This window comes from Culex quinquefasciatus, chromosome 1 (genome assembly GCF_015732765.1).
Source record: "Culex quinquefasciatus strain JHB chromosome 1, VPISU_Cqui_1.0_pri_paternal, whole genome shotgun sequence".
Lineage (NCBI taxonomy): Eukaryota > Metazoa > Arthropoda > Insecta > Diptera > Culicidae > Culex > Culex quinquefasciatus.
Genome location: NC_051861.1, coordinates 52,910,179 through 52,933,009, shown reverse-complemented (window position 1 = coordinate 52,933,009; position 22,831 = coordinate 52,910,179). Strand labels below are relative to the sequence as shown.

Sequence of the window (22,831 nt, the reverse complement as noted above, 5' to 3'; positions counted from 1 at the left end):
GAGAACGCTTTGGGTAAGGCAGTTAAACATATTAAATATACACTTTTACTTTTTGTGAATTTTTTGATTGTAAAGTTCAGCTCAGGGGACCCCTTAGATCCCATTTTCTTGTGATAACTTTATCATATTCGTGTTCCTGAGACAATTTCACAATAGAAACATGTATAAAAATGTTTATTTTCATCTATTTTAACCCTTTAAAAAATGAAAGTTTAAAAAAGTCAAGAAGCTATTTTTTTCTGGTGTCATCTAGTATCCTTGGAAACAAACTTGATTTTCAATTAATGTGAATCGAAGATTTTTTTTAACTTTCGTTTTTTAAAGGATTAAAATGGATGAAAATAAGCATTTTTATACATGTTTCTTTATGATATATATGATAAAATTATCACCAGAAAATGGGATCTAAGGGGTCCCCCGAGCAAAACTTTACAACCAAAAAAATCACTAAAAGTAAAAGTATCAATTTAATATGCTAAACTGCCTTACCCAAAGCGTTCTCATCCTCAGATGGTAGTCCCAGATGTCCCCTACAAGCTGCAGGTCGAACCGAGTTGATATCTGAATGGAACACTTTTTTATTTGAGTTTGAAAATTATGCTATTTTTTCACTAAAATGCCAATAACTCCCTTTAGATTTAACCAATTGGGATGTTTCTTCCTGCATTTTGTTGCATTTTTTAAGCCCTTTCAGATGCATTTTGAATTTTGGAATTAAATTGAATTTTTCCTAAGTTATAGCTTTTTTTAGATTTTTGACGTTTTTGAACCTTCAATCTTTGTGTCCCGATTTGCCCCACTTTTCGTTGACCTAGAAAGCTCATATTTTGGCCAGATTCTAGTTTTATATGTCCAAACAACCCCTGAAAATTTCCGGCAGATTGGCGAGGTCCAAACGACGTCCCATACAAAGGGGTATGCCCTGTTCGTGGACTCGCCCTTAAAGATGGCTTAATCCACTTTTTCCTTTCATTAATTGTCATACAGAGAAACCTCTTTTTACGCGGTGCGTTACGTTTTTTTCTAATTTGTCGATTTCTCTGGAACGACGCAACATTTTTGCAATCTTTTTAAAGCAATTTGTAAGTTTTGTTCAGACCTACAAAACGATTTTTGAAGCTTGCCAAAATAATGTATGGTTTAAGAGCAATCTACGAAACAAAAAGGGTAACGCCACCGCGTAAAAAGAGGGTTCTCTGTATGTTTTAAACGATACTTACGTAACTTTACATTAGGTGTTTTAAATTTAATTTTTAATTATATAAAAAATCAGCATTGGATTATAACGTTAAACTATAGATATCAAAAACTTGATGATCATCATAAAATTCTGTACTAATTATAAGGTCCAATAAGCTAATGAGTGTATCCTCCTCCCACCAAGTCCAAAATCAATTGAAAGAAAATACTTTTCAGCTTTCAGTACTCAATAGTTCACTTCACCATATTTTTGAGTGCTGAAAAGTCCAACTTTTTTATACTGTTTTGTAGTTTGACAATTATCTTGATGACAAACCAAAAAAATAAGTGGGAAGCAAACGTTTTACTTAGTAAAATACAATGCAGCGATTGTTATCCGGAATTGCAAGAAATGTTTTATTCAACTCGTTGTAAAACAAGTTGAATGACTAAATGTTTGATTGTTTTTTTTTCGCACAATGAAATGTTTTTCGGTAGCTTTGCATCTCAATCGTCTTATTTATCCACATTATCCATTGAGTTCATATTAATTTTAAATTGTGAGAAGAAAGGTACATGAGGAAAGGGAAAAGGCTGTGGTGATTGAAATTACATGATGGCAAGTCCTATATAAAATGCGTGTAGAGTTAAATCAAATTTTGTTACGACTTTATGTGTCGTTTTATCAAAACACAAGCAACTCAAAAGGACTGCCACAACACAGTTCATGCGTAACACGAAGTTACTTCAAGCTACTTGGCAACATGACTTTCCAGAACTTATCCATCCTTCTTACTCACGAAACCAACCCAACTCAACCCTGCGGCAGCAAAACTTCTATTTACGAGCTTATCAAGGCACGACACTTCGCCGGGTCCCCCAACCCCACTTCTTGGCTTGCGTGTATCCACCAAAGCCACCCTTTAATTACACCTTTGCACAGCCCTTTCCAACTCCCATCACCTACCACCTCACCGGAACAGCCAATGAGTCATAATGAAGAAGATTAAATGACAACCCCCAACGCTAACGTGTGCGAGTGCTAATGGAAAGGGCTATCCACCGACGACGTGCACAAAATCAGCTTAAGTGTATCACGATATACAATTACATAAAAACACTACCGACAGAGTCAGTCACTTTATTTGCTTTCTTTCCAGTGGCTAAGCCACCCCATACCCGGGGTTGCACATTACTGTGTGTCAAGTTTTCCTTTTTTTCTTTCTTGAGACTTGTGTGACTCCATCAGTAGGATTGGATGGAAGTCTGCAGGACTGAGGGGGGGGGGGGGTATAGAAGCTTGGAGTAACTTTTGATTTACGGAACGACCCACCTAAGCTCCCACGTATCAGCTTTCCGGCGACGACGGGTTTGCTTCGGTTGATCAGGATCCTCCGCGTGTGTTTCCAGGTCGCATGGTTTTGCATGGCTTTGCTGCGTCTGCAGCCGGGAGGGGGCTTCCATGAATGACGTTGGAAGTTTTGATTTGGTATTTTGAAGGTTATGTTTCGAAAAATGCTTATAACAACTTTGTCTTAAATCTGAGCAACTCGTTTTGCTACGTAATTTGTTACGTTCCATGAAGCGAGAATGCAATTCGCGGTTGGCCTCGTTTGTCCACTGCAATCATGTCAACTAGGCAGTAGTAAGGTTTCAGGCTCACATAGAGTGTTATGAACGCTAAGTTACGGATGTTTGGTTATTTGTATCGTCAAATGTGGTGACTCCGATGCAATATGAAGCTGGTTTGAAGCGTTCAACAAATCATAAACGCAAATTAAGGTGTGTCATTCTGCGATAAACCAAATATACATAACAGTTTAAGGTGTTAAACCAGCTTAATCTGATTCATAAACACCTACAGAGCAGTTTCGTGTCATCGTTTTGATAAAATCGTTCACGTTTGCTTGACAAACTCCAGAAACATACAAATCTGCTTATCTTTTCCCAATGACGAGAGTGGATAATGTGCCGAAAACGAGCATGAATAAACATTGGCCGCCCACGCCGGACCCTTCCGTGGTCTGTGATTTGAATTTTTATAACGGGCCATAACGATTGGTAAAAGCAGCAATTGGCGGCAGTGAGCCGACTCGAAGCCACCTCACAGAGACTACAACATCTTCCCGAAAGTGGAATGAAAAGCAGCAGTGAAATCCCGCCAACGACGCCAAGTTGTGGTTTACATTTTTCAACGCTGCCAACTCCGGTTAAGGTAAACCACTACAAGTGACCGACCGGCTTCGCTGGCTCTGTATTCGTGTGTATTCAGGAACCGTAGCGTAAAGGTGCATTCGCTGGAATACCCATAAAAAAGATATAAGATACACCTCTTCCATCGCGGACGAGCGAAACCAGTTTCGGATCTCACCAAGACCAAACCGAAAAGTGCTGCGGTCGTCCGTCAATGGAGAGCAAACTCGTGGTTGAGGAAGCGCTCAAACCTTACACTACTCACACTCGAGAGCATGTGCTGAATTGCGCCACTTCTCACGTACCACACTATTGGCGAGGAATTATTTCATTACCGCGAATTGCCAAACCATATGGCCAAACACAAAGGTACATTCATACGATTTTTCAGCCCCAACAATAGCTCATTCTTACTTTTGAGGTTATAGTTGGGCTCGCGAGCAGGTACTCACGTACGCACACACACACACACACACACCAACTACTTTACCATTCAGACAAATTAGGTAAATAATCATGCACACACACAAACATCCAAACACACTCAAGAGGTAGAGCCGGGGTGAACATATCAAATCAAGTGGAGAAATAAATAAAAAAGTGAAAAACCTTCAGTTTCGTGTGGGCAGCAGCCAGCCAGCATTCATTGATGCCAGACGTCGTCCGGCGTACCCAACGGCGCGGCGTGGCGGCGTTCCGAAAGTTTCTCATGCATTGTGGAGCCCAGTGCAGTGTGATGCATGATGCGGAGTGACAAAATGAAGGGGGTACGGTGACAACCCGAGCAGGGCAGTGTACTCGAATTAATATCTTTTGAGATTTTTCTAGCAGCAGGAAACCCTCATTTGGTTCCTAACTACATAAAATAATTTTTATCACGTCACGAATGTCTTTCAAATGAATGTCTTCTAATGTGTACACTAGGATGGTCAAAATCCGAGTGTTCCTCAGGGATATTCCCTGAAATCAAAGATTAGCCTATCGCTAGGGTAGCAGGCGTGGCAGAATGGTTGCGCTGATTATGATGCTTCGATTCCCATCTGCTCCATCCTTCCATCGGATAAGGAAGTAAAACATCGGTCCCGGTCTTGGCTGTTGTTAGGCTGTTGAGTCATTCCAGGTGTGGGAGTCACCAAACCAAGCCTACTCCGGTGGAATCGCTGGTGGCGGTTGGACTCGCAATCCAAAGGTCGTCAGTTCGAACCCTGGGGTGGAAGGTTCTTTGGAGTAGAAAGAGGTTTGAGTGCTCTCCCCACACGGAAATTATGAATTCTCGAAATCGTGAATTATGTTAATGAATTTGAGAACACGACTACATTCACGACTATGGGAATTAATTTTTTTTTTCTGGGCCTTTGGACTCCTACACAGAAAAAAAAATCATGGTAATATTACATCTGGGAAGGGTCAGTCTATTATGTCAGAAAAAAATGTGTAATTTTACCTCTGAAAACGTGTAATTTTACCACTATTCTAATGTAATGTCGCTTTTTCTGTCAGAATTGAGGTAAAATTACATCATAAAAGAGGTAATCAACCTTCTAAAATTCCACCTTCCAAATTTACACAATTTTTTGCTGTGTAGGTTCGAGCAGAAACTTGCAATAGAGACCACAAAAGACCTGGGGGTCGTTAAAGTGGATGGTTTGCATTGTATTTTTTTTTTTTGTGTGTGTTTCAGGATCTTCTCAGATCGCAGATTTCGATTTGCCATTGTCGTGACTTTCACCCGATTTATTCCACGATTTACCAATATTTCGGATTCAAATAACAAGACGCGTCTTTTCATGCCCAAGCAAAACACACGACTGTCGTGACTTTCACCCGATTTTTCCAGCGAATTCCAAATATTTCGGATACAAATAATAGACGCGTCCTTTCAAGCCCAAGCAAAACACACGACTGATTTATTTCTCGTTTTCTCACGCACACTTTCTCAACTTCTCTCTCGACTGACCTGCTCTCTCTTACGCTACATGAACGCTCTCTTTTCTCACTCTCTCTCTTCTCTGCCACACTCATTCACTACATCCTCGTTCTTTCCTACTCTAAAAATTACATCATATATTCAGATTAACATTAGCTTGGTGATCCTTTTATGCGGGAAACTCAGCTCATCTCCGAATTCGGCTTAAACAGATGCTTCTCCGGTCCTTGATCGTGCCACATATCAGCCAGAACCCCTACGTCAACGTGGTTACCTGCAATTAAAGAAATAAAAAAACGACAACTTGGAAAGCTATCGTGTAATTAATTGATTGAATAATATATCGGGAAATATACCCTATAATCTTCCCAGAAATTCTTTGAGAAGCTCTAATTCAAGTCGTGTAGGTTACAAGCCTATCGTTTCTTAAATCATCATTTCAAAATATTGAAAATCTAAACAATTCCTTTACCAGCTTGTTCAACAATCACTTATATTCATCTTTTTCTTCATCTTCCCTGAATCCAATCATGATCTTAAATTTAAGTTTTGCAAGTGATGCCTATCGATTCATAAACCATCACTTTAACAATACTGACAATCAGAAAACAACTTTCCAACTTTCCAAAAATCGATGAATTTTACCTCTTAATAAATCTTCCATGAATTCCAATCATGAGCACGAATTTAAACCTGTCTATTTATAAATCATTTCTTAAAGATATCTGAAAAAAAAAATCTTTCCAAACTTTCCCAACAATCGATAAAATTTATCTTTTAAAATCCAAACATGAGTTCAAATTTAAGTCGTGTAGGTTATAAGCCTATCGATTCTGAAATCATCACTTCAAAAGTTTGTAACTTCGGAAAAAATCACCTACTTTTCCAACAATCGATTATATTCATTTTTTAATATATCTCCCGAATCAAATCATTAATTCAAGTTAAAGTTTTAGCCTAACGTAATCATCACTTCAATAGATAGGAAATCTTAACAATTTCTTACCCAGCTTGTTCAACAACCGATAATATACCAATACACGAATTCCAATCATTGTCGTGACTTTCGCCCGATTTTCTATTTATTTTGAATAGTTTGGGCACAAAAATAAGCTCAAAATTTGGTCGTGAAGGTTATGAGCCTATCGATTTTGATTAATTTTTCCAACAATATTGAAAATCTGATTTTTTAATCAATTTTTTCGATTGATAGAGATAATCGATAAAATTTATCTTTTACTAAATCTTCTCTGAAATACAATCATGCACTCAATTTAAATCATGCAGGTTATCAGCCTATCGATTCTTAAACCATCACTTTAACAATATTGTAAATCTGAATGAAAAATATCTCCAACTTTTCCAACAATCGGAAATATTTATCTTCTACTATTCCTTCCTTGAATCCAATCATGAGCTCAAATTTAAGTTATGTAGGTTATGAGCCTATCATTTCTAAAACCATCACGTTAAATGATTGAAAATGTGAAAATTCTTTTATCAACTTTAATAAATCGATATCATTTATCTTTTACTAAATCTTCCTGGAAATCCAATCATGAGCACTAATATAAGTCATGTAGGTGATGAGGCTCATCAGATTTAAAATTCTACCCTCTCAAGGAATTCACACTAAAAGACTCCCACATAGACGCTCTATACTCACAAAAACGCAAGTTTGAGCTTTTAAACACCCACGCGTTGCCCTTTAGGGTACTCTTGCTCAGAGATTTATCCTTCACGCTCTTACCTCACATGGGACTTGAGGTAAAATATATAATCTTCACAGGGAACTCAAGCTAAACATATACACTAAACTTAAGGTGGTTGGTCACTTTTCCGTTTAACACTTTATAGTTTGGACTCAAGCTACCCTCTCAGGGAACTCAAGCTCACAAACTCAAAAAATTACGCTCTACCCTCACCGGGAACTCAAGCTCAAAGTTTCTATAATCACGCTCTACCCTCACAGGGGTTTTAAGCTCAAAACTCCAACGATTACGCTCTACCCTCACAGGGAGCTCAAGCTAAAAATAATCATCTTCCATTTTATACCCTCGCAGGGGACTCAAACTCAAAATTTCTATAATCACGCTCTACCCTCACAGGGGATTCAAGCTCAAAACTCCAGCAATTACGCTATGCCCTCACAGGGAACTTAAGTTAAAAAAAATCATCTTCCAGGTTCTACCCTTGCAAAGGACTCAAGCTCAAAGATTCATCTACCAGGCTCTAACTTCGAAGGGACTCAAGCTGAAACATTCAATATCTACGCTCTACTCACACAGGGGGCTCAAGCTAAAAAAAATCATCTTCCATTTTCTACCCTCGCAGGGAACTCAAGCTCAAAGATTCATCTACTAGGTTCCAACTGAAACATTCAGAATCCACGCTCTACCCTCACAGGGGACTCAAGCTAAAAAAAATCATCTTTCTGGCTCTACCCTCGCAGGGGACTCAAGCTCACAAACTCCAATGATCACGCTCTACCCTCTCAGGGACTCAAGTTCACAAACTCATAAAATTACGCTATACCTTCACAGTGGACTCAAGCTCAAAACTCCAGCAATCCCGCTCTACCCTTTCAGGGAACTCAAGCTCACAAACTCAAAAAAATACGCTTTACCTTCACAGGGGACTCAAGCTCAAAACTTCAAAAATCACGCTCTACCCTCTCAGGGGACTCAAGCTCAAAATTCCAGCAATTACGCTCTACCCTCACAGGGAACTTAAGTTAAAAAAAATCATCTTCCAGGCTCTACCCTCACAGGGGACTCAAGCTAAAAAAATCATCTTCCATTTTCTACCCTCGCAGGGAACTCAAGCTCAACGATTCATCTACTAGGTTCCAACTGAAACATTCAGAATCCACGCTCTACCCTCACAGGGGACTCAAGCTCACAAAATCCAATAATCAAGCTCTACCCTTACAGGGGACTCAAGCTCAAAGTTTTTATGATCACGCTCTACCCTCTCAGGGGACTCAAGCTCAAAACATAAAAAAAAATCACGCTCTACCCTCACAGGGGACTCAAGGTCACAAAATCCAATAATCACGCTCTACCCTCACAGGGGACTCAAGCTCAAAGTTTTTATGATCACGCTCTACCCTCACAGGGGACTCAAGCTAAAAAAAATCATCTTTCTGGCTCTACCCTCGCAGGGGACTCAAGCTCACAAACTCCAATGATCACGCTCTACCCTCGCAGGGGACTCAAGCTCAAAATTTCTATATTCAAGCTCTACCCTCTCAGGGGACTCAAGCTCACAAAATCCAATAATCACGCTCTACCCTCTCAGGGGACTCAAGCTCACAAAATCCAATAATCACGCTCTACCCTCACAGGGGACTCAAGCTCAAAATTTTTATGATCACGCTCTACCCTCTCAGGGGACTCAAGCTCAAAACATAAAAAAAAATCACGCTCTACCCTCACAGGGGACTCAAGGTCACAAAATCCAATAATCACGCTCTACCCTCACAGGGGACTCAAGCTCAAAGTTTTTATGATCACGCTCTACCCTCACAGGGTACTCAAGCCCAAAACTTAAAAAAATCACGCTCTACCCTCACAGGGGACTCAAGCTCACAAAATCCAATAATCACGCTCTACCCTCGCAGGGGACTCAAGCTCACAAAATCCAATAATCACGCTCTACCCTCGCAGGGGACTCAAGCTCACAAAATCCAATAATCACGATCTACCCTCACAGGGGACTCAAGCTCACAAAATCCAATAATCACGCTCTACCCTTACAGGGGACTCAAGCTCAAAGTTTTATGATCACGCTCTACCCTCTCAGGGGACTCAAGCTCAAAACATAAAAAAAAAATCACGCTCTACCCTCACAGGGGACTCAAGGTCACAAAATCCAATAATCACGCTCTACCCTCACAGGGGACTCAAGCTCAAAGTTGTTATGATCACGCTCTACCCTCACAGGGTACTCAAGCTCAAAATTTCTATATTCAAGCTCTACCCTCTCAGGGGACTCAAGCTCACAAAATCCAATAATCACGCTCTACCCTCTCAGGGGACTCAAGCTCACAAAATCCAATAATCACGATCTACCCTCACAGGGGACTCAAGCTCACAAAATCCAATAATCACGCTCTACCCTTACAGGGACTCAAGCTCAAAATTTTTATGATCACGCTCTACCCTCTCAGGGACTCAAGCTCAAAACTCCAGCAATCACGCTCTACCCTCTCGGGGGACTCAAGCTCAAAACTCCACCAATCACGCTCTAGCCTCACAGGGGACTCATGCTCAAAATTTCTATAATCACGCTCTACCCTCTCAGGGGACTCAAGCTCACAAAATCCAATAATCACGCTCTACCCTCACAGGGGACTCAAGCTCAAAGTTTTTATGATCACGCTCTACCCTCACAGGGGACTCAAGCTAAAAAAAATCATCTTTCTGGCTCTACCCTCGCAGGGGACTCAAGCTCACAAACTCCAATGATCACGCTCTACCCTCGCAGGGGACTCAAGCTCAAAATTTCTATATTCAAGCTCTACCCTCTCAGGGGACTCAAGCTCACAAAATCCAATAATCACGCTCTACCCTCTCAGGGGACTCAAGCTCACAAAATCCAATAATCACGCTCTACCCTCACAGGGGACTCAAGCTCAAAATTTTTATGATCACGCTCTACCCTCTCAGGGGACTCAAGCTCAAAACATAAAAAAAAATCACGCTCTACCCTCACAGGGGACTCAAGGTCACAAAATCCAATAATCACGCTCTACCCTCACAGGGGACTCAAGCTCAAAGTTTTTATGATCACGCTCTACCCTCACAGGGTACTCAAGCCCAAAACTTAAAAAAATCACGCTCTACCCTCACAGGGGACTCAAGCTCACAAAATCCAATAATCACGCTCTACCCTCGCAGGGGACTCAAGCTCACAAAATCCAATAATCACGCTCTACCCTCGCAGGGGACTCAAGCTCACAAAATCCAATAATCACGATCTACCCTCACAGGGGACTCAAGCTCACAAAATCCAATAATCACGCTCTACCCTTACAGGGGACTCAAGCTCAAAGTTTTTATGATCACGCTCTACCCTCTCAGGGGACTCAAGCTCAAAACATAAAAAAAAAATCACGCTCTACCCTCACAGGGGACTCAAGGTCACAAAATCCAATAATCACGCTCTACCCTCACAGGGGACTCAAGCTCAAAGTTGTTATGATCACGCTCTACCCTCACAGGGTACTCAAGCTCAAAATTTCTATATTCAAGCTCTACCCTCTCAGGGGACTCAAGCTCACAAAATCCAATAATCACGCTCTACCCTCTCAGGGGACTCAAGCTCACAAAATCCAATAATCACGATCTACCCTCACAGGGGACTCAAGCTCACAAAATCCAATAATCACGCTCTACCCTTACAGGGGACTCAAGCTCAAAATTTTTATGATCACGCTCTACCCTCTCAGGGGACTCAAGCTCAAAATTTCTATATTCAAGCTCTACCCTCTCAGGGGACTCAAGCTCACAAAATCCAATAATCACGCTCTACCCTCTCAGGGGACTCAAGCTCACAAAATCCAATAATCACGCTCTACCCTCACAGGGGACTCAAGCTCAAAATTTTTATGATCACGCTCTATCCTCTCAGGGGACTCAAGCTCAAAACTCCAGCAATCACGCTCTACCCTCTCGGGGGACTCAAGCTCAAAACTCCACCAATCACGCTCTAGCCTCACAGGGGACTCATGCTCAAAATTTCTATAATCACGCTCTACCCTCTCAGGGGACTCAAGCTCACAAAATCCAATAATCACGCTCTACCCTCACAGGGGACTCAAGCTCAAAGTTTTTATGATCACGCTCTACCCTCACAGGGGACTCAAGCTCAAAATTTCTATATTCAAGCTCTACCCTCTCAGGGGACTCAAGCTCACAAAATCCAATAATCACGCTCTACCCTCTCAGGGGACTCAAGCTCACAAAATCCAATAATCACGCTCTACCCTCACAGGGGACTCAAGCTCAAAATTTTTATGATCACGCTCTATCCTCTCAGGGGACTCAAGCTCAAAACTCCAGCAATCACGCTCTACCCTCTCGGGGGACTCAAGCTCAAAACTCCACCAATCACGCTCTAGCCTCACAGGGGACTCAAGCTCAAAGTTTTTTTATGATCACGCTCTACCCTCTCAGGGGACTCAAGCTCACAAAATCCAATAATCACGCTCTACCCTCACAGGGGACTCAAGCTCAAAGTTTTTATGATCACGCTCTACCCTCTCAGCGGACTCAAGCTCACAAAATCCAATAAGCGCGCTCTACCCTCACAGAGGATTCAATCTCAAAACCATCAAAAATCACGCTCTACCCCCGGGCCAATCCGGGACTCTCTCTAGAAGCATTCCTAGCATTATGCAATAACACTACATAAAGCAGAACGAAAATTTACATATTTTTCCATGATAAAATCATATCAAACTTTAATCTTGTTGTGAAACAATATCAGTCTGCAAGAAAAGTATTAATTCTACACAACTTCAGTTCCAGCACCAGAACTACAAAAATAGAAAATTTCGTCCAACATCAGCCCGCCATCGGTGCGACAGTAGAGTGTTTACTATAAAAGACTTCGTAAAAAAACCGGCCCACATTTATCACTAGCTTGTTCGTCTTACCTTAGCGGGGAAAACGCTTCCAGACAGATGGCATTTTTTCTCTTTTCACTTTTTTTTTCTTTCAGGGGCTACTGTAAATTTTCAACAAAACAAAAACACTCAAACATAGCACAAGAAAGAAAGACCGCCACTCTGTCATTCTCCACAACACAGTTCGGTTGCGACCTTTCTGCTACCACCAAGGTCACAGGCGTCAGATATATTTTTCAACCCGGCTGCCACTCCAAGAAAACACCGACGCCATCATGGCGGCTGCCTATAGCCGCACGGCAAACATTTCTCGCGAACGCAACCTTTTTAATCACAAAGATTCACTAAATCTGCACTAATTACATTACTCACTCGCGATGGGAGCATTTTCTGCGCCATTGTCGTGACTTTCACCCGATTTTTCCAGCGAATTCCAAATATTTCGGATACAAATAATAGACGCGTCCTTTCAAGCCCAAGCAAAACACACGACTGATTTATTTCTCGTTTTCTCACGCACACTTTCTCAACTTCTCTCTCGACTGACCTGCTCTCCAGGGATGCCAGGTCTGGTGGAAGTCGAATCCGTAGACTTGTTAAAAAATATCCAGGTGGTTGGTGTCTTGGGAACCCAAAATATTTTTATTCTAGCTAGGAGTTATAGTATTTCCCAAACAAATAGTTTTCTTTTTAAAGATTTTTTACTAAAATTGAATTAAGGTTTGATCAAGATCAACAAAAAATTAATTTCCAATTTCATGCCTAATTTTACTATATTTCCACAGTTGTGCTACTGTACATAAACTACAAAATATAAATGATTTTTTGAAAATATGTTTTTTCATGATTTTATGTGCATATGTCCGTTATGATGGTTATGATACATTGTGCCGTGACAGAATGACGTTTCTTTTTTTTCAGTTTTTTGCTGTAACTCGGAAATTTCAAAGAAAACATCCTCAATATTGTTACAGATTCTGAAAGTAAATATTATATTCTATTTTCTGGGCATGATATGCTTTGGAAAAATGTATCCTGACCACCGGATATGTTTCAGGATTCCGAAGGTGGAATCACAACATATCTTTCGCCATTAAATCAAGTTTTAAAATTTTCCTACTGGTATACTAGCCCGAAGAATGTGTCTTATAAACATAGGGAAATGTATTTTAATGATGTATTTATAATGATTAAGGCTACCAACTGTACGGATTTTTTCCTTACCATACGGATTTTCGAACCTCTTCGCGGATTTTTAACAGGCCGGAATTTTTTTAGGGAATTTTACGCATAATACGGATTTGTACGGCATTTTAACAACTTTTTAATCATTGAATTACTTTTTGATTTGGTCGAAGCTTTTGTTAACTAGAAATTTTTATTTTTCTGTGAGTTTGATTAAAAGGGAGAGTTTTCCGGGTTTCCTCAATTCAAACTTGATTGTCTTTCATATGTTGATAGTTATATGTTGATTGTCTTTCATATGTTGATAGGACCTTTAAAAAACTCTAGAATTGTTCTTTTAGAAATTCCTTACTAAATATATCCATTTCCAAAGGCATTCTAAAACTTGTGAAAACATTTGAATTAACAAATCTAGAGTTTTTTCAAAGGTCCTATAAACTGTTGTCTTTTCAATAAAAAAAAACTCTGGAAAAGTGTTCGTGAAAACACTAAGAACAATATTATTCTTAAAAGCAAACTTGACATTTCGTAAACTTTTAAACGTTTAACAAAAAAAAAAATTGAAGAACATAATGATTTGATTCAAATCACGGTTTATTTTATGAATACTTTTAAACGTGCAAGTCATAAGCACTCTGATAGCATTTTGTGAAGTTTGTTAGCTGTTAAAACGACACAGTTTCTCAAACTTTTCAAATTTATTTAATTTCATTTATATAAATAATTCCTTGACAGTCTTTGTTATAACATGCTGTCATATCGTACGGATTTTTGCTCAGCAAGAGTTGGTAGCCTTAATAATGATAAATATCTAAGTACTGACGATTTTTTTTTCGCTGAAAAAAACTTTTTGCAGTAATGTACAACGGAAATTCACTAAAAATCTAAATAATTTTTAATCGATCGCAGGCATGCTATATATGATTTTTAACTCTAACAAAAAAAATACACATTTTTATAATTAACTTTTGAATTCACAAAAATTGGCATTTAAATTTTTCCAAAAAAAAAAAACGTATGTTTGGCCGTGACTTATACAATTTTCACACAAATTTTAAACATTTTCAACTGCATTTTTGAAAGTAGAATCGAACTTGCAATCGAAAAGCAGTTTTCAGAAATTTTGATAAAGATTTTACAATGAATAATTTTTCTTCATAAGTGTCCATTTCGTTTCTTTTTTTTAGTTTTTATTTAAGTACAATTTTTTTTTATAAAATCATCCTAAAAAACATAGTAGATTTGTCTTTTCATTCTTGCGATACAGCCACTTAAATATAAAAAAATAAAAAAAGATAGTTTTCAAAATGTCACCCGAACAGCACGATTTTTTATTCAAGATAGCCCTTTCATTCATTAAATATTATCTAAATTTAGAAAATTTTAAATTTTCCGCAAATGCTAAGCCAGGGCTACCTAACATCTGGCAGCGAAGGCATTTTATCTGGCCTACGGCGGTTTTCGAAAATTGTTTGTGTAGACCGTTCATGAAAATTATATTAATGTCGTAAATTCAAAAAAAAATAATCAATTATATGATAAATTTTTTTAACATTTTTAACAAAACATTTATTGAAACATTTATATGAATTTTGTTTTTATCTTTTTTATGTACAAAAAAAATCAGGGACCTGCTGCTATGGAGAAAAGTTACAAATTGTCTATATATTTTTTTTTTGGATTTCAGGTTGTGGGATATTACAGCGTTATTTTGCCAAAGAAAAACCATTTGAGCAATTCTCTACGGAATCGGTCTATTTTCTTTAATTTTAAAATTTTTGTATTTTTTAATCCGGCTGAAACTTTTTTGGTGCCTTCGGTATGCCCAAAGAAGCCATGTTGCATCATTAGTTCGCTCATATAATTTTCCATACAAATTTGTCAGCTGTCCATACAAAAATGATTTATGAAAATTCGAAAATCTGTATCTTTGGAAGGAATTTTTTGATCGATTTGGTGTCTTCGGCAAAGTTGTAGGTATGGATAAGTTCGACACTGAAAAAATATGGTAGTTGGTAAAAAAAATTTAGTGATTTTCTACTTCACTTTTTGTCATTAAAACAAAACATGACTTGCAAAAAACACTACTTTTATTTTTTTTTATTATCTGAAATGTTTTAGGGGATATGAAATGCCAACTCTTCATTCATCGGTCTTTTTTTCAATCAAGAGCAACAAAGTTCAAAAATGTAAAATATAGAGAATTTTCTCAGCTTTTCAAAAATATTTTTTTCAAGAGTGGGCATTAATTTAAAAAAATAAATAACTGCTAATATTTTCAAAAAAGTTACCTGAAAATTGATATAATTTGAAAACGGTGCACTTAATCAAAATGTAACTAAAGTTTTTTGATTGCAAATTTGATTTTATATCGAAAATTTCAGTTGACAAATTTTTGTGACCAATATTTCGATTTAAAAAAAAAAATCCGTATTGATTAAAAAATGTATGGGTAATTCTCCGCCAACTCACACAGCAGTTGCCCCGACCCCTCTTCGATTTGTGTGAAACTTTGTCCTAAGGGGTAACTTTTGTCCCTGATCACGAATCCGAGGTCCGTTTTTTGATATCTCGTGACGGAGGGGCGGTACGACCCCTTCAATTTTAGAACATGCGAAAAAAGAGGTGTTTTTCAATAATTTGCAGCCTGAAACGGTGATGAGATAGAAATTTGGTGTCAAAAAGACTTTTATGTAAAATTAGACGCCCGATTTGATGGTGTACCCAGAATTCCGAAAAAACGTATTTTTCATCGAAAAAAACACTAAAAAGGTTTTAAAAATTCTCCCATTTTCCGTTACTCGACTGTAAAAAATTTTGGAACATGTCATTTTATGGGAAATTTAACTTGTTTTCGTAACATCGCGATAACTCGTGATGTTTATAAGCAAACCCCTTATGTCTATATATCAAAATTTTTGTAATTGTCTGTTCTACAACTTTGTAGAACATTGTTACACTCTAAAAAATAACCCTGCAAAGTTAGAAAAAACACGAAATTTTAAAATGAAAAATTTTGTTCTAAATGAAAAAATGACCCTTCTGGGACAATGTAGATTTGAAAAGTACATTAAATTTCCCATAAAATGACATGTTCCAAAATTTTTTACAGTCGAGTCGAGTCCAAAATTTTTTACAGTCGAGTACAGTCAGGCTGCAAATTATTGAAAAACACCTCTTTTTTCACATGTTCAAAAATTGAAGGGGTCGTACCGCCGCTCCGTCACGAGATATCAAAAAACGGACCTCGGATTCGTGATCAGGGACAAAAGTTACCCCTTAGGACAAAGTTTCACGCAAATCGAAGAGGGGTCGGGGCAACTTTTCCCGATTTCGTGTGAGTTGGTAGAGAATTACCCGTATAACTCGCTCAAAGATAAACAATTAAACAATTAAACAATCACTAATTTTTTTACCAACTACCATATTTTTTCAGTGTCGAACTTATCCATACCTACAACTTTGCCGAAGACATCAAATCGATAAAAAAATTCCTTCCAAAGATACAGATTTTCGAATTTTCATACATCATTTTTGTATGGACAGCTGCCAAATTTGTATGGAAAATTATATGGACAAACTATTTATGCAAAATGGCTTCTTTGGGCATACCGAAGGCACCAAAAAAGTTTCAGCCGGATTAAAAAATACAAAAAAAAAATCGAATGACCGAAATCTCAGAGAATTGCTCATTTACCATATTAATGCTTTGGACATATCTCGAAGCAAAGGAGAATGGGCAGATTTGGTCCAAGGATGTACACGAACGGGAGAAACTTTATTCGAAAGATCTCGCCGAGACATGAAAAAAAGTCTTCTGGACGAACTCTCCAAACCCCGGGGTTCAAAAGTTACAAGTTGTTGAAGTTTGAGTATTTTGGGTTAAAATGTACTCCTAGGATGACCCTGGACATTTCAAAACATTAATAAAGTAGTCTACCATACTCACTGAAGCTATGTGGTTATAATCAGTGGTAAAAAATCACTGACCTCTTGCTTATTACGGCGGTAGACCCACCGGTCTTAACTCCAAGTAGTTCTTGGACGACCCAAAACATCTCAATAAGTTGTTACAACATTGCACTGTAGCCTTCCATACTCACTGAAGCAGTCTGGGTAAGATCCGTTTTCAAAATCTTCAAGTTTCGACTTGTTTCTATAATAAGCCTCTTGCACAAACGGTTCAAACGGATAAATACAAGAGAAGTCATGTTTCAATCATGCTAAAACATATCAGAACTTATAGTTTTTGCTGATACGCGTCGAATGAAGTCAAGATGATCGAAATCCATAATAAAATAAGGATTTTATAAGTGATTTTAGAAATAGCAAAAAAAAATTTTTTTGTATATTTTAACCCAAAATACTCAAACTTCAACAACTTGTAACTTTTGAACCCCGGGGTTTGGAGAGTTCGTCCAGAAGACTTTTTTTCATGTCTCGGCGAGATCTTTCGAATAAAGTTTCTCCCGTCCGTGTACATCCTTGGACCAGCTCCCATACAAATTTGCCCATTCTCCTTTGATTTTAGTTATTAAGAAATATAGAAATAATAAAATTTATAAAAAAAATATTTTTTATAGGTGGTTTGAAAAATATTTTTTCCTTGGTTTTGATTAAAATCTTTGAATTTTAAATCAATTTGATTTCACAAATAAAAAATTAAATAAAAAAACACACTTAAATTTTTTTATTCTAAAATTAATTTAAAAAACAGATTCAATGTTTGATTTTTAAATTGTATTTTTGAATTTCATATCAATTTAAAGTAGAAATTAAATCATCGATTTGAAAATACTGCAACAAGAAAACTGGATTAGGGATTTTTTTATCAACCTGTTTACTATTCCAATTGCAATTTTTAAATCAGAATTTTTAAAGCAATCGGCAAACATTTGAATTTAAAATCAATTCAAAAGTGGGGAAATATTAAGGAGGGCGCAAAAAATAAATTGATGCTTCGCCAAGGGCCCCTTGGACCCAAGGTGCATCCCTATATGTGGAATTTTCTCTTGGAACCTTTTCTTAGAGAAAGTTACTCAAAACCTTATACAATATTCCTATGCTCAATTTTTGTTAAAGTTTTTGATCCGGAGAATAACTTAGTATAACATCGCAAAGCGCTAGGAGTTGATTCCGAAAAGAAACAGGATGTTTTGGGATATTTTTTTTTGTTTCTTGGGCCCAATACACACCACATGTTCTTATTTCAATCCAAATTTGCCGTTTAACTCAAGTTTAACTTATGTTACGATTTTGTTTTAAATTATTTATTAATGTTTTATGTACACCAACATAATTATTTTTCAATCATCGACTTGACGTGACCTCAACCCCTAGTGGGTTACTTATCTATCCAGGTTTTTAAGCGAAGATGGCGTTAGAATGTTGAACGTCCGAAATGTCAAAATAGCGCAAGAGCACCAACATTAGAAAAAAAAATGCGGCTGTCATGCCATGGCAAACTTTTTTCATAATGTTGGTACCACTGCGTGACTGCGACGACTTTTCATTTCAACGTTCCTCAAAACTTCTTCTCTAAAACAGATTGTTCAAAACGTTTTCATAAAACATTTTTATCACGCAAAAATATAATTTCACGTCATACAATTATCAGCTAGCATGAGAATCCGTAGATTTTGGAGATCAATCCGTAGATCCGTAGAAATGGCTGAAATCCGTAGATCTACGGAGAAATCCGTAGATATGGCATCCCTGCTGCTCTCTCTTACGCTACATGAACGCTCTCTTTTCTCACTCTCTCTCTTCTCTGCCACACTCATTCACTACATTCATTTCGTAACCTCAATTGATAAACAATTATTTCAAAGAGACATTATTCAAACTGAAATGACATAAATTAAAATTTTACTACGCTATTGATTCAACTCTAAAATCAAACAAAGAACTGAAAATACACCCATTGCCACCGCAAGCGACTGCTTCTGTCTGTCACGTTTTTATCGACGTTTCATTAACCTTCACCGGCCTCCAGCCCATTAGTGTGTACGCATCGTAAACAGGCATATTGCTAGAGTATTAAAAAAATCAATTACCATGGCATCAATGTCACTGAATGGTGCGCTACCAGAAGCGTTTGATGTTGATAAGCAGCAGTTCCACCGAATCGTCTCATTGTTCGCTTCTGTCGGTGGCGTCTCACATTTTTATTGCCTCCGCCCAATATCGATCTGTTATCAATCACTTTTGTGGGACACGTGACGGGGCGGCTTCGTATGGTTCAGCTCACTTCCGAAAGCTTGGGAAGCTTCTCCACCGCAATAACCGTACGTTACGTTGCATTTCGATGGACGCTCGAATTAGGGTCTCTTTCTTCGAGTCGTTTGGTGTCAGATTTCATTTTCGTCCGACTTCGATGCACCTAGGTATTAATCCGTCCGTTCGCTCATTTTTTGCTCCCCCCTCTCGAAGTGCTTTCAAGTCCAAGCCAACGTTCACACCTTGAGGTGATGGTTTAGACCTGACATTCGGTGGAAGAGTGCGGCATAATTTGAATGTGTGACTGAGTTTGATGAAGCGTTATTTGAACTTTCTTAGCACCCGGCTGGGAAAATGGGAAAGAAAACGCCGGAGGATTACGACCGAAAGCCGACATAACCGTTCTTGGAAAGGTGGTGGAAAAGTCATCCTTTGCATATTTTATTGAAATTTTTAAGACTTGATATTTGTAATCTTTCGATGATTCTTAAAAAAAAATACTTTTCAGAAGCAGCTGTGAGAAAAACACTTATATTAATCATAAATTAGAACTCATAGCATGACCTAATTTGATAAGCACATATTGTAAAGAAAACATTGTTTGAACAAAAATCACATGAATTGACATTTCGACCTTTAGGGTCCTTCTACAACCCTCAAATCAAAAATCAAAAACCACCGGATTGATGTTATTTTTGGGGTGATTTTGTTTTCTTAGGAACATGTTGTGTACACGTTTTCTCATACAATATTACATGCTTTTGCTCACAAAGGTGATGCGCATGCTTTTTCATGCGATTTTACCATCGGATTTTTTGCTGTGTAGATAGGGATCCCACCAACCTTAGTACAAGAGAGCACACGGGAATAAAAACTGAAAAAAAAAACTCTTTGCATTGTTGTTACTCTTCAAATTTCTATCTTGATACACCCTGAAAATTGGTGCAAGTGCGGCAACGGGCCAAAGGAATTTTAGTAAATACGCGTTTGGCACATGTACATGACTACTGTAAATATTATTAATTATAACTCGGGACTACAGCAACCATATTCAAAAAAACCTTCGGAATAAGGCACACCATGGTCAGCCGAACAAAATGTGCTTGTTATTATTTACATGGCGTGCCCTTTTTTTATTCAAGGTCAAACAATGAAACGAAATTTTCTCGAATGAAACCGAAAACAAAAAACTCCAAAAATAATGCAAAACCAAGCAAATCCCATTCCACCCTGCTCGGTGTCTCGACCGAAAATACCTTTATCTTATTATTGGTTTTCCTTTCGTGCGTGGGATTACCTTCCTAGTTCGGAAGATGGAGAGGCGATTAAGCCACCCCGCGCCACCACATGGAGTTGGGAGAGAGTGTAAGCATACGCGCGATTGGAGTAAATGCCCTCCGAAAAGTAACTGTACGTATGCGCGTGCCCTTCCCATTGGCTGCGAGAAGAAGGTTTCACTGCAGGTTCGTAAATTACACTCAGGAGTGCGGCGAGGATTGCCGGTCGGAATGTTGAACTTTTGGTGTGATACACTTTTGCAGGGTTGAGAGTAAGAATAAATTTTGTGACTTCAATATTGCTTTGATTCAAGGAAATAAGAAAAGTTCTCAATTTGAAGAAAAAAAAGTAACAGACTCTACATCACGGCCCATCATCTCAACAATACACTTCCTTTCTGAGTCTGGCAAAAAATCAAACTTGATGATCTGCCACTCCGAGCAAGCAGCGAGTGTATGATTGCAGTGAATTTATCTTATGCTTCATTTTCTTTGGATTTTTCGCAGCACATTGATCCGTTCGTTTTCTATGGGCTGGTTCCCACACACAAACAACGCCGTGTCTCACCTAAATCCGTGGCCTGAAGATTGCTGCAAGAAAATTGAGGCATTTTTCTTTTTTTTTCATTCCATTCTATGTTTTGAGGTAGAATCTCTTGAGCTGGTCTCGAAACACAAACCTGGTGTGCCCAGGAACAACAAGAACCAACCCAGAAGTAATCAACACACTCTTTCCGAGGGAAGAAAATTGCAAGATTTGAGCCAGGGTGGCCCAACAGTTCGTTTCGTTATCTGTCTACTAGTTAACTGGAGTTTGTAAGAATTATCAACCATTTAATAATATGGAACAGATATGAGACATACGGCAAAATTGATGTTGTAACTTGACATCAAGATAACTACTAAAATTCCAATCCAATTTTAGCTATTTGGCAACTCTGCAATTATATTTATTGAGACAATGAACAAAGTGTTATTAACTAGCGTATGTCAAATACTACAAACTTTTTACTAGTGCGTCCATCCCGGGAAATCCCGGGTTTTTCCAAAACTGGGAATTCCCGAATCCCGGGATTTTTATAATTTGTCCCGGGAATTCCCGAAATTGAAAAAAAAACAAATTTTGGACCGGAAATATATTTTTTTTTTTGGTAGAAATACATTAATAGTTGAATACATAATAATCGATAATTCACAAGACCTCCCGTGTGCATGACGATATTGCATATTTGAAAAACGCAAGTATCAAAAGCTCTCTAGCTTTTATATGAAAAACATAAAAATATGTTTCAAAAAAATCAAATTATTCGCTCTTCAGCATTGCCTTGGCGTTCCCGATTACGGGATTCCTACTCGAAACTAGGTGTCCGAAGGCTTGATTGTTGAGGCAATTGCAAACCTCTTTTTACACCTAAGCTTCCATCCACCCCGGGATTCGAACTGACGACCTTTGGATTGTGAGTCCAACTGCCTACTGCGACTCCACCAGGACAGGACCCAGGGGAGACGACTCCTACACCTGGACTGAGCTATCGACCTAACCTGTAGGTTAGACCGGGGCCAACATTTACTTCCCCATCCGACGGAAGGCGTGATCAGACAAATCTCGTCTCAAAATTTGCCACCGGGACCTTCTGGGATCGAACCCAGGCCGACTGGGTGAGAGGCAATCGCGCTTACCCCTACACCACGGTCCCGGCTAAAAATATGTTTATCTTATTTAAAAATAAACATTTTTGAATATCGGCCTTCGTCAGGCACCGGAACCAGTTCAACGAGTGTTCACCAAAATTATGAGCCGGATAACGTCATGATTCGAATTCCCGGACGCTTCGAAACCCGGACACTTCAACTTGTTTTATCAATTATTTGGATATAAGTTCGCAATATGAATGTCAAAACTGTGTTATTTGATGAATTCTAACATCAACTTTCATTTAAAGTTTGTTTGAACGCTGTAGTTAATGCTAAAACAATTAAATAAAATATAAAATTATAAGTTTACCAAAAATGCGAAACATTTCAACAGAAATATTTCATAGGCATCCGAAACACCGGGAAGGCAAAGCAAAAATTTATGTTTTTGATTTTCTTAAATTCTAGCCATTTTTTATACAAACTATCGATTGTTTTGATGTTAACAGCTTATTTGAGACCTAAAGAATGCCATTCACTAACATTTCAGTCCAAATTTGTGCGATTCATAAGCAAAATCGAGTG

At 38.3% G+C, this 22,831-nt stretch overlaps 1 protein-coding gene and 1 long non-coding RNA gene across 3 annotated transcripts in view; one reads left to right on the top strand and one right to left on the bottom strand.

The window, feature by feature from the left end:
- Nucleotides 1-22,831, top strand: part of LOC6046772 — a 64,555-nt gene that overhangs the window by 15,328 nt on the left and 26,396 nt on the right. The window lies entirely within an intron of this gene.
- Nucleotides 5,250-13,098, bottom strand: LOC119766258. Its single transcript, XR_005276958.1, has 2 exons — nucleotides 11,961-13,098; nucleotides 5,250-5,573 (listed from the first exon to the last, which is right to left on the bottom strand). It is a non-coding gene; the product is annotated as an uncharacterized LOC119766258 (long non-coding RNA).